At 36.8% G+C, this 13,072-nt stretch overlaps 1 protein-coding gene across 3 annotated transcripts in view; it reads right to left on the bottom strand.

The window, feature by feature from the left end:
• The window catches only part of drn (zinc finger AN1-type doctor no), an 89,902-nt gene that overhangs the window by 41,102 nt on the left and 35,728 nt on the right, over positions 1-13,072 (bottom strand). Inside the window, exon 1 of one of the 3 annotated variants that reach the window (XM_081748875.1) lies at positions 8,825-9,342. The exons of the other annotated variants lie outside the window; for them this stretch is intronic. The gene's annotated coding sequence lies outside the window, so the exon portion shown is untranslated. Of the gene's footprint in view, positions 1-8,824; positions 9,343-13,072 lie in introns of those variants that run through there. 3 annotated transcript variants of the gene reach the window in all.

Below are 13,072 nucleotides of genomic sequence, written 5' to 3'. Positions count from 1 at the left end.
CAAACGAAACACATTCCATCTAGGGTTTCAATGTCTAGATCATCGTCGTTATTCCATAAATCTACCTCCGTCAGACCATTATTCATTCCACGAAAACACCACTTGAAAGGACGCCATATTGGATCTAATAAAGTAGGTGATGAGTGCTACGGAACAGTCTGAAGTATTTTATTTAACTGGTCTGCAAAAATTGGAGCACCGTGCAAGGATGTGCAGAACTTCGTGGACGTAGAATAAAATTCCATTATTCCACGTGCACTCCTGAGTTGGGCTACGAACTTTCCAGCAGCTCGTGTGTATGCAAGAGGCACATGATGAAACAAAACAAACAAGAGGGGCCGATATTAAAAAAGACTGACATACATGTACATAGATCAGCTATTTTTCGACAGTCTGTATGAACCTCTAGACACTTCTGCTAGCATGGCACAAGCCTCCCGTATACCCTCTGTGTGAAATCTGCCACCTGAGAGTACAGCCAGTCTAGAACTGTCGTCTTGAGCACTTCACCGTCGTTGAAATGCTTCGATGCAAGTCACTTTTTCAGGTGAAGAAAAAGACGGAAATTGTTGGGGTCAAGGTGGAAGAGAAAGACTGTGTCTCAGCAGTACAAGCAGTTCTGTGTGGGCGGGCGTTATTATGGATCAAAAGAATGTCACAGAGTAGTTTCATCTGCCCCGATTTTGGATGGTACATCGCAGATTATTCAGTGTTAACAATACACATTTCCTGTCATTGTTCGTCCTTGTTCCACGAATTCTACCAGAATCACACCCTTTTGGCCCCAAAAGTGAAAAATAAATAAATAAGTTTGAATTTCTTCGCTTTAGGAGAACCAGAGTGCAGCAATTGCATTGACTGGTGATTCGACTTCCTAGTGGTGATACGATATGCAGGATTCATCCCCTGTCACTACGTGACAAAAGAAGTCATTCCCACCCAACAGGCCAAAAGATCACGTGCAGCTGTCATTCTTTGATGTTTGTGAGCGTCTGTCAGCATTTTTGGCACTCACCTCGCACAAGGTTTGTGATAACCCAGCTTGTCAGTCAATTCGATCCACGGTTTCTTGGACACTTCTGGAAACTGACGAGTTCAGCTATTGTGAACCGGCGACTGGATCGCACTTTGCCGCTAACACATTCCACCAGTTCGTCCGTCTGAGCACTTACGCCTTCCGCTACGTTCATCGTCATAAACATCTGAACGCCCTTTCCGGTACACAATGCATCACTGCCTGGCCTTCCCTTCACTAATTACTGTTCGTAAATACTTTCTGCTCTTTGCACGTACGCAACTCCTCTCGGATGATTCTATTCCTGCTGCAAACACAGAACACTAGGAATGCTCAACTTCAGTGATGTCAACCACGCATAAAAAAATATCGACCCTCTTCTCGACATCCATCTGGAATGTAATACTCAAATATTTTAATTTGGAAGTTAGCAACACTACATATGCTTCAGTTAGATTTTTAGTGTGCGTTGTTTAGAAAATAAATTGGCGATCACTATTGCAACTAGAATGATGTAACGTTATACTTCATTGCTTTATCGACCATTATACTAGAGATGAAAGCACTCACATTTTGGTCCGCGGAACTGCTGTTCACAAACTAAGCACATACCAAAACCGAACTAAATCTTTTAAGAGCTGAAGACAATTTATATGAACATATGGTTCGTAGGTCGAATTAGGGGTGTTCGATATGGCTGAAGACCTATCGAACTTTGGGAGTGAAAATTTATCGAGTTGTCATCGGTAACTCGAAACCGTTCGAATATTTGAAATTATCGAAGTTTCGGGTATTATCGGAATTTCGAGTATTATCGAAGTTTCGGGTATTATCAAAAGTAGTGATGAACAGTTCGGTCCCTTCACCTCTCCAGTGATTTCTTCTTGCAGCCAAACTACTTTTTCCATCTGATAAGTCATTGCAAAGCTGTATTTGTCGAAATCATATGTAAAATTATTTTTCTGCCTGCCCCATTATTGGCGCAATCGGCAAAGTGACTGTTAGTAGACTAATGTTGTCCTGGATTCCAATTCTATTTGGGTGATGCATGTTTTCTCTTCCTCTTTCTCTCTTCTGACAAGACTGCTTAAACCTTGTACAGATCTGTGGGGAAAAAACTTTTCCTTCACTACATTGCTAAGGAGAGAAGTTTTAAAATGAACACTGCATATATGTAATACATATTATAACCTCGAATACATCATTACTTTCGAATACTCCGATAAATATTAAAGCGACTCGACAAATGCGATCATATTGATATATTTCTGTATTTTCTGCTTTCAAACAATTTGAGAGTCTCGAAAGTTCGATAAAATTAAAATTCTTTATCGATGAAACGTTTTTGAAATTTTGTCGAATTGTTATCGATTACTCGATTACCGGAACAGCCGTAGGTCGAATAGCATTTAGAGGGAGACTACTATTCTGACGCTATTCACTAGGTTTCTATTCCGAACTTATGGACAGATACAACAGTGAAGAGATAAGGATCTGTGAATAAATAAAGAACTTTCACTACTGTGCTAAGTTAAACAGGTGTACTTAAAATAGCAGTATACTCCTTCAGCAAACAACTCGCATTAGGGTTAAGAAACAGAATATTATTGAAGGATACGGAAAACAAAAGAAAATCTCTAAGTGCTATATGCAATAAAGCAAGAAGTGCGTCTGAACAAATGTCTTTGTTCGTAATAGTATCGTTCTTTTGCCTGGAATCTGAATTTCGGCAACGCAATTTAAATCTTGAAGGTAAGCGAGGCAATGCAAGTTTGAAATGCAATAAAATATTCAGCTTTGGATAGGGTAGCCAACTGGCCGGTTTTTCACCGGCCTGGCCGGAAATATTGCTGTTATTTTGATTAAAGCCGGTGACCAGTGCAAACTTCTTACCAGCCCATTTATGACCGGTATTTTCAAACTTGTATTTAGTTCGAAGTATAGATTTAAAAAGTAACTTTCATTCTGTAAATCCAAAACTGTCAGCTTTCACCATCTATCAACGATTAATATATTTTGTTCATGTGTTTACATAACTTTAAAGAGATGACAGGGTCTGTATCACGAAAAATTTGAAATTTACTGTCAAGGAATTTTACACATTTATTGACAGTAAAAAAGAACTTCTTAAAGCAATTTCCTGCAGTTGAAGTACACGTTTGAAGAATAAATTTCATTTTCCAAATCCAAAATTGTCACGTAAAGATTAATTTCTTCATTGGTTTCGATAATTTTAAAGAAGTGGTGATAAATACAATAAAATGATCAATGCCGATTTCAGTTTCTTATTTATGGTAGGGATGCCAATTCTGGAATTCGGACAATTTTTCCGAATTCCGGAATTTTCTGAAATCCGGAGTGAAATTTCCAGAATCCGGAAAATTTTGGTCATTCCTAAATTATAGCACAATGCATCTATTCAACATATTAGTGAATGTAGTAAATATATGCAGAATACAGGTGCTAATGCACTTTTGTTCACGATAGTATTTTCCTTCCTATCGGGGAAGAGGTCCAAACAGAGATATTTCACACTTAGACCTGTATCATAGGGAATTTTGAGGGGGTGCCGGTTTTTCTATTTCCCATAGTCGGCAACCTTAGCTTCGGATCGAATCTATGACTCACAAGCATTCTTTCATCAGTTCATCTTTACGATCTACACCAAGGAAGTCAAGGTAGCTGCTAATTTTTATTTATTTTTTTAAGAAAATTGCATTTTGTACCCCTATTTGTCACTACCTAAAGCAAAATCGTATGTTTTATTCCTTTATCAAAAATAGCACTTTCCTGGAAGAAAGAAAAAAAAAAGATAATAGTCGTAATCAGGCTTGTTTTGAACAGAAACCTATCCGATTTGCGCAAAAAAAAAAAAAAAAAAAAAAAAAAAAAAATCAAAATACCTGTTAAACAAAGCAATTTCGAAGGCATAAAACCGCGTCTGGCCAATATATTTAGCGGTGGCTCGTCATCATAACGAACACAAAGGCTGCTGTTACGAAAAGGCCTTTCACACGAAACTACAAAGACGACCTTGGAAAACTTCGCTCACGCGGACGCTGGTGCAGTTCCACGGAAATTCAATGCCAACACAAAAGACCTGCTCTGCATCGCTCAAAACAAATACTGAGAATATAACTCGTTTCGTTAGTAATACACTGAACATTTGTTGCTAATTTCATTACAAAGAAAAAAAAAAAAGCTTAAGATGATCGTTACGAGTCTTCACTCACATTTCTAACCCAATGGCACACACGTTTTCTGAAAATTAAAATGTTTGTCAGGCAATTTTTTAGTGATTTTTCGAACAACTGACACTGCAAATTATAATCGTTTACCGAAAACGTAAAGAATATTCTTGTAATGTCTGTATGAACAAATAAATGACAGAGTATTTCTTATACAGGGTGGCCCAAAAGAAGGTATACACCCCTGCATTGATTTAGTTTATGGGTTTATTTGCTTCGGCTCTTCCGAGCTTAAGATGTACGTAAAAACACATTAACAACAAATAATAAAGGAAGTAAGCCTACCTGATAGATAACAATAAGAAATGAGCTAATCAGTACTGTACTCTATACTTACTTTTGGGCCACCGTATATATAAGCAAGCCCTATGGAACATACTAATACGTTAGTAGGGAAAAACAAGACGAAAGGAGGGGAAACTGAAATTTTCCGTACGCCAGTGTCAATGGGAATTCAATTAATGAATACTGAACAGATTTACACATCTTAACGAGCTCTTCGTTCAAGCAATTATCAAAAATGGCAATTTGGACGTAGAAATAACATAGAATGCAAGGAGGATGACGAAACTGGAAGACAGTACGTGTCTTTGAGTTGATTTTAAGTTAGTACTTTCAGCAGCGCGACTATACGAGACGGAACCTACTGATTAACGTCATCCGAACCACTTGAGTTTCCGCCAGGAATCGAACCCGGATCTTCCTAGCCAAAGCCAATTATGCTAACCGCTTAGCAACGAAGGACCTTAGTATGTGTCATTGTGTGACCGTAGAAATCACAGTAAAGAATAAAAGGATGATTTGCGAAACCGTGGTAGGTCAATAGTGACTTACGGAGCAAAAAATGGTCAATCAAAAAAGCACATGAAAAAAGACAATGTTACCGAAATGAGAATGATAACGCTGGATGTGTTGGATAACAACAAGACATGAGGAATGAGAACGTAAGGGAAACAACTACGGTTTTAGAAATATCTAAGACGGCCCAAGAAAACCGGCATTAGTATGACCATCTAATGAGAACAATAAAAGACTGTCCGGTCAGAAGAATGATTGGGAAGAGGTAGAGGGAAACCAAGAAAGAAGTGGATGGACATTGGTAAGAATGACTTCAGGGACAAAAGTCTAACAAGGGAAGAATCCTGGGACACAGCTGTATGGAGAAGACTCAGAAACGTCAACCCTACGCAAGTGGGAAAAGACTGAGAAAGATTTTACAGGTTAATGTGGAATCCGATCTACATGAGATTGCACTGGGAACCTGCGTGGAATGAGGCACTGTTATCCCTTTAGCTATAAGAGGATTCCACATTGCATCTATATACAGCAACCATATTGAGAAAATTCTGTTAGAACCTGTGGTTTAAATCTTTCCAGGGAAGATGTGAGTAGAATGGAAACCCAGTCTTCTAACACATGCCCTCATTTGCTTCTTCTATACAATGACAAACTTCACCAATCATTTCTGCACTAGGAACAACTGTAATTTAGGCCTGTATCAGAAATTGGTCTGAAACAGCCTTCTATTATCAGTTTGGGTAGTTCTCTCTTTACGGGCCGTATGAAGAAAAAAAAATAGTTTTGAAGTAAAAGGGGAGCATACAAAACTTCTCATATAAAAGGATTTACATTTAGGAGAAAATGTTAGCATATTTCTCTTACGATGCACTTGCTAGCATTCACGGAGTCTAGCAGGTATCAGTAACACTGCACAAACTGAATAACTTCTAGTGTAAACGTCACTGATAGTATGATGCAATATAGGATGCATTCTTTTACAAAATAAGGGGGCTTCACATCAGCAGCTCCTGCAATCAAACGCTTAGAATGATTACTTCCGGCAGACGTGTTCGCAACTTTCGGGAAATTAATTACTGCTAACAGAATGTAAGGATCATTTGTTATTAAACAATCTTGCAAAGTATACACGAATCTCATTCGGTCAGCCGTATCTCATGAACTGCAGCTTATTAATTGCACTATATTTTATATGAAACTACGTATCTAATTTTAACCTAGCAACTGGGTAAGTTTACAGAAAAGTGCTACCTATAAAACCGCTACGTTTGCTCCACATCTGAATGTACGAGGAGGATTGAAAAACATTGCCACCTACCTCCAAAAAGCCATGCACTTATCTATTGATATAAGCACGCAAATTTAAATCTTGGTCAACAGACCTATCTACAGTCCAAAGCAAGTGGTTTCGTACGTACAACTGAGAATATGGCGTCTAAAGGAAATAGGTGACCTGTTTCGAACAAGACTATAAGAAAGTAGTACACTACAGTTTGCACTTAAACCCGTCAGCCAGAATCGCAAGAGGGGCTTGCACTGGGGTATTGTTTGCTGAAGGACACATTCTGCAGAGGAGTAACTTGCAGTCACAACTTAGATTTCGCTTAGCTTCAGGGAAGAGGTAATAGAAGTATGTATGCCTGGAGGAAATAATGCTGACTCGTGTCACTAAAGGAGCGAAACTCTGCAAAGCATACCTTCATTAGTTACAAATCAAAACAATGTATAGTGTTTACCGGATCCCTACTCTGTTGTATAAATGCACAAATATTTTATTCAACATTACATTCTACATCTCCCTCAAAACACATTGTATGGACAAAGGTTATTAATGTATGCAATTTGGATGAACAAAAAAACACAAAAGGATTTCATTACTTCCTCATATCGTAACAAGGCTGACAGAATCAAGTCATTGGGCAGACTAAGGAGCTGGTCATGCTTAAATCACCACTTAATCAGAAATGGTACCAATATTGTTTGACAATGGGCATAACAGCACGAAAACAACGTTATCAAAAAACAGTTTAACTTTCGGGACAAAGGAGGGGGGAGGTAAGTCGAATAGCGTTAACAATTATTTATATAGGCCTATTTACACCCTGCGACTCCGAGTTAGAGTGGGAGCGTTATACTGCAAAGATGTTTTTGAACCCGTCGAAGTCTGAAATTCAGTAACAAGCCTCACACAAATGACAATACAAGGAAGAAAACATTCAACCAGTGACAAAAGCACAAGGGTAAAGAAATGCCAAAATTAGTATGAAAAGTAAGTCAGATACACAAATACATATCGGGATTCACTTAAATAAGCAAACAAAATGCAAAAACTTCTAGTACATGATTCTTTCAGTATTAAAAGTAGTCTTGTTTTTCATTTATCTTTTCTCAAGTTAAGCATTCCTAGAAATCCAATTAGCATGGTTGTACTTTTCTGGTCATGGAAAGTTCAAGGTAGGTATCCAAACATTACAAATAACAGACACAGAAAATACCACTTACAGTTGAGCAAAGGAATCCCAATAGAACTGGTGCAATCTAACACTCACATGCTGAATACTATTAATTCGTAATTGTAGAATTTGCTGCTGCAAGGCGAATTCAGTAGGTGAATAAACAAATCGAAGAAATCCACATTTCCAATACCGCCTTCGACTCGAAACGTAACTATTATTAGGAAAACTAATAAACAGCTTCACGTACCCTACATCGTACAAAAAGGTAACATTTCCCGTTTTAGTCGTTTATAAATAATCCGTATCGTGCCAATTAATAATCAGTAATTGTTCATATAGCTATACATCTGAAAGTTTCTAGCAAAACATAAAAATAGCTTCTACTTCTAAATGAACACCTTCTCAATGAATTCAACTTGCTACTGAAAATGTGTGTGTTCACGGAATTCAAAACCAAGTCGCCACAGGATGAAACGCATACGAAGTTACTGTGGGCACGAGTGAATATCATTTGAAAGTATTAAAAACTGCGACTTAGAAAGTAAAACACACATATAACCCTTTCCCTGATCACAGTATGTACATATCTTAAGGAATAATGCACTACTTGTTCATTAAAATTTCGTTTTAAACGCAGTTTACATAATAATACTAATTAGTAAATGGTATCGACAAATTCGAAACACATACTGACTAGCAAACATCAATATACAGCCAAAAAAAGGTGCGTTAACATTTCAGAAAGATACTGCCAGCTAACATTATACCCCCCATACCGCATACTAATATATATGCGCTAGCATATATATTGCACAGAACTGAAATAACGTTAGATACTCAACAAGAGGAAGAGGGAAATTTGCATTAATATTGAAATTTAAAAAAACTGACTGCTATAAATTTAAGTGAAAAATTCTCAACTTGCAGATACATCGTCACCCAATATTTTCGACTAATTTACGTAGACATGATTAAATGAAAATATCTTAAATATTTCTGTGAAAATTTCACTACTTAATCTTGATTAATTATGTATACACATAATTTATCTTAAAGAACAATGAGTAGGTGATCATTATTTGAAGTATTTTATAACAAATGCTTTCACTTGCATATTTTACAGAAAGAGAAAATTGCTTCTTTGGTAGTTACACCTGGGAAAATACCTTTACGCAATAATGAAGTACTGACGTAAAGGCAGGTATTTTTAGAAATCACACTATCGGTTCCTCACATGTTGAAATCGTATTCCTATATGCGACAGAGCTAGGAAGATATTTAAAAAATATATATTTCTAGCTACTTACTTATGAATATCTCCTGCTGATTTCAAGAACTTTATAACCACGAACTGCTCATCCAAAGGACACACCAACAGCTGTTTACTTGGCTCTCTTCAAGGTTATACCTCCCAATACTCCCTTCACGTCTCTGAACAATAATTAACCAGGACTTGATGCGCCTTGTTTTTTGTTGTTTTTTTTTCTTTTTTGGCACAAAATAGTACTCTTTAGGTAACGATGCAGATATTGTGAACTTCGAAACCTTAACCAACACTAACACATATCTACACGCACTGTTATGGAAGCTGCGAAATGGATACCATTGTCTCCTGCAATCTTAGAGCATCAACAAATTCGCTGTGAAAACTTACAAATGATGAAAGCGACTAGCAGGAAAGTATGCCCTATGTCACCTACACTTCGTCACCATATGACGCGACTCTTGTAATATGTGAACAAACGGCTGTATCATGCCTGTTTGCTTTTTGGATTGCATCAAAGTACGCGTCCTACCTCTCACACCGTCAAGACCCCCGTCTTCAATAGAATGGTGCTAAAAAGCCTCAATTTCAGTTCGGGTTGCAGGAATACACAACGGAAATAGCCGAAACGAAACGATCAAAACCGAGCACTGTCTGCGTGTAGTACGTTATTGATCAGCACACCAGAGGTCACTAGTTTCCTTCCAGTTCGTCACCGGAACTTCTTTGGAGTCATAGCTGCCGAAACTACGTCACCTGAAGGTCACTGATCTTAGTCATAACACCTACATACGCTAGTCAAATTACCGGGAACAAATAAATAACCTAGCTTCCAGATAACAATGCACACTTTCCTTTGTCGAATCTTCACTGAATTTCCGCTTTAATTTTTTAAAAGATCAAACAAGTTTCGCTGAAATCAAATGTTCCTTGAGTGGTTGGGGTGAATTAAAAGAATCAACTAGCGGACTCCTCTCAGTACTCGAATGAATTTCATTATAAATACAGTTTTGTATACAATGATTCATCAAAATTTCCACATATTATTATAGCAACAACGTGAATAAATTTAAGCACTGTACTGAAAACGCATATCTTAAAGCACGTTTTGTATACATTGATTTATTTAGAATATTTCATGCAGTTTTATTATACGGATCCATAGTATAAATAGTACTAGGAACAGGTTGGAAGCCCCGCAGGGGTTGGTTCTGTTCAACATGAAATGGGCAAATTAAAGACTTGCCCAAATTTTTCTGTACATTTTACAATCTATGGATCCGTATATAAAACTGCACCGGATATTTATAGTATGTTAGTATCTCAAACTAAGGTTAGAACAGCAGACATTTTTATGGAACGTGGGTTATTTTCTAATGAGCATTTGGGATCCCTGGAAAATATAGTAATTTTCCAACATAGCTTTCTTGTATTAAAATTATAAAATTTAAACTAAGATAAGTTACTGTTTAAGATATTTCCTGAGATATTTTGTCACAGATCTTATCTATAACCAAATTTTTCATCTAAGTTCAGTCTTGGTTAAACTATTTATTTTAGTTTATAATACATAATAAATATGAATTTCGAACTTGGATCACGTCGTTATAGAATTTTTTATGTGAAAAATACGCAGTGAGACCGATAAGGGTTTTTACCAATTTCTCCATTTATAGTGACAACATTTCCTCGTTTTACAAATAATCTATATTACACAAAAAAAAGTGACTTCTCTCAATATTGTGCGCGAGAGTCTTTTCAGAGTTATTTCTTTTCACATTCTCATTCCACCATCACTCACTTTATCATCCATCTCCTTTAGTCTAAAGGACAATAACTGTGGACGTGAAATTACTCACTTCATTGCGTTTTATCAATTTCTTTGTATTCACAAAATGTTTTCTAAGGAGTTTATGATGAATAAGTAACTTATTATCTGTGTATTATGGCGTCATAATTGATTCCTACTATTTCCTTGATATTTTCACAATCATGCATCATTTTATGATAAACTCTCGTAAAAGGAGGAAGGACCAAGTTTTAAGAGATACACATGCAAGAGATGTGTCTTGGAAGCACGTGGGGACAGGTGGTGGAACGATACGGGAGAAGGCTGCGCGAATGAGAGGTAGATGACACCAGGAAAAACAAATTTAAACAATCCTACCATTTTCTCAGAATAATTTTCAAATTTTCATGTCCCACCATAACTAATCTTCGTATTCCATATACAGCACAGTTAACACAATAAGCATCTTCAAAACTTAGTTTCAACTGATATAAAAGTCTTATTTTTGTATTCGAGTTAAAACATTCTTCAAACACCTATTTTTCTCTCTCTTTTAGGATAAAACTATTTCTTACGTATCTTATTCTATTACACATGTTTATATAGTTTTTTTTTTTTTAATGATCTGTTTTCTTTGTGTACTTTTAATGTATGGTAAGTAAATTCTCTTGCCCGTTTAACAAATGCACAAAAAACTGAAATTTTGCACAATGCAAATATCGGTAAAAGGATATTGTTAGGCATAGCCTTTGATACCAAATGGTTAACACTGTTGCCAACCCAAGGTAAGTATATTTTTTCAAATGACACTACGTAAGCTTATTACGTATTTCAAATTTACATATAAAACAAAAACACAGTACCACACCTTCATGCAGTGCCGAAAAACCTCATACTTCGAAAAACAAGCAAATTTTGTAAGATCTTAAACAGATATAACGCAAGCGAGCTGGATGGGGTAATGCACTTCCCAAGTACCTTATAATGTCGAATAGTACGGTCATCACATGGCGTTCTTCGAACAACTAGAAACAAAGTTACAAGGAAACGAAAATTTGACTTCTTTTCAAAGGACTACTTCGAGAAAGTCTCACATTCAATCACGTACGTGGTTTACAACAGACGTAAAGATTATAATGCCGTTTACAGCAATTTAGTATTTCGAACTATTCAGAAAGATAAGATATGAAAGAGGTAGAATTTGAAATATTGCTTAACCTTATGACGCCAACCTGGGGTCCGTGCGGACCCCGGGCTTTATTATATTCATACATTTTCTCTGTTTCATATTCTTATCTACGACTCAGGACATCTCTTTTTAAGGTGTTTTTAATTCACTCATAACAATTTACTTTTTGTACGATTTTGTATTTAGAAATTTAAGAACCAAAACGTATTTAGCACACCTGGGGTCCGTACGGACCCCATGGTTTTCCATGCTCCCATATGCGCAGACAGATAAATAAAACTTGCTAATTGGTAGTTTCTAACATTGACAACCTCAACAAAAGTAAATATTTACTCCTCTGACAAGTGAGTTGTGTTGTTTTAAAAATTGTCAGAAGATAGCAGCACGATTTTTGTATTATTCTATTACAATTTGGATACCTTACTGAATGTTACTATACACACATTTTTGAAACAAACAAATTCTCTTTAACAAAAATTGTATACTTCCTGTATAATATCTGTGAGAAAATGGTTTAATTTTGTTTGTATTTCAAAGTTGCCGGAATATATTTTTACTCAAATATACAGAAAGCGATGCGTTTCAGGTCAAAATTACATTGAGAAAGATCTGTTATTTAGTTGCAGTGCCTCGTCTAGGACTGCCTAAAGAATGCGTTCTGCGGATGTCAGAAGTAAAGGTAACTGATAGCGAGAGAACTGAGGTTGAATTGGACGACAGCCATTACGAGTACGAACGTGAATTGTCTGCAGAAGGGAAAGGAGACTAAACAACCGGTAGCTCCAATGAATGTGATGTGGACCTGTTTTCTTATTATGACCCTCCGCAGTGTTCTAGACAAATTTTAGACATGTCAACAGAGCACGGAACAAATACTACAGAATGTACAGTTCCACGTGGAAGAAAATCAAAAGCACAGGGCCCGCCAGACACCAGAAGTTGGCAACTAATGTCATCAAGGGGCTTCAAACCAGCGGAATTAAGTATTCAGAATGAACGACGTGCCTTCCAAGTTTTCAAACTTCAGAATTAGCAAATCTAATTATGCAGGAAACAGAAGCTCGAATCTATGTTCAAAAAGTAAAGGAGTAAAACTCAGAAAGCGATGAAACTGAAATATATGCGTTCATAGATTTAATTATTTTGGCTCTAGTGCCAAAATCAGCAAAAGGCTTGAATGAACTGCGGCCAAGTGAAAATTGAAAATTGACATCCAATATTCCAAGCAACGAGGTATGGTATGTAGTTGAGGAAGTAAAAGAATGTCACTTAACACGAAAGACATTAACCAAAAAGGTCAAACTCTCCTTCCA

This window comes from Thermobia domestica, chromosome 2 (genome assembly GCF_964235325.1).
Source record: "Thermobia domestica chromosome 2, izTheDome1.hap1.1, whole genome shotgun sequence".
Taxonomy (NCBI): Eukaryota; Metazoa; Arthropoda; class Insecta; order Zygentoma; family Lepismatidae; genus Thermobia; species Thermobia domestica.
This window is presented reverse-complemented; position numbering and strand designations above follow the sequence as displayed.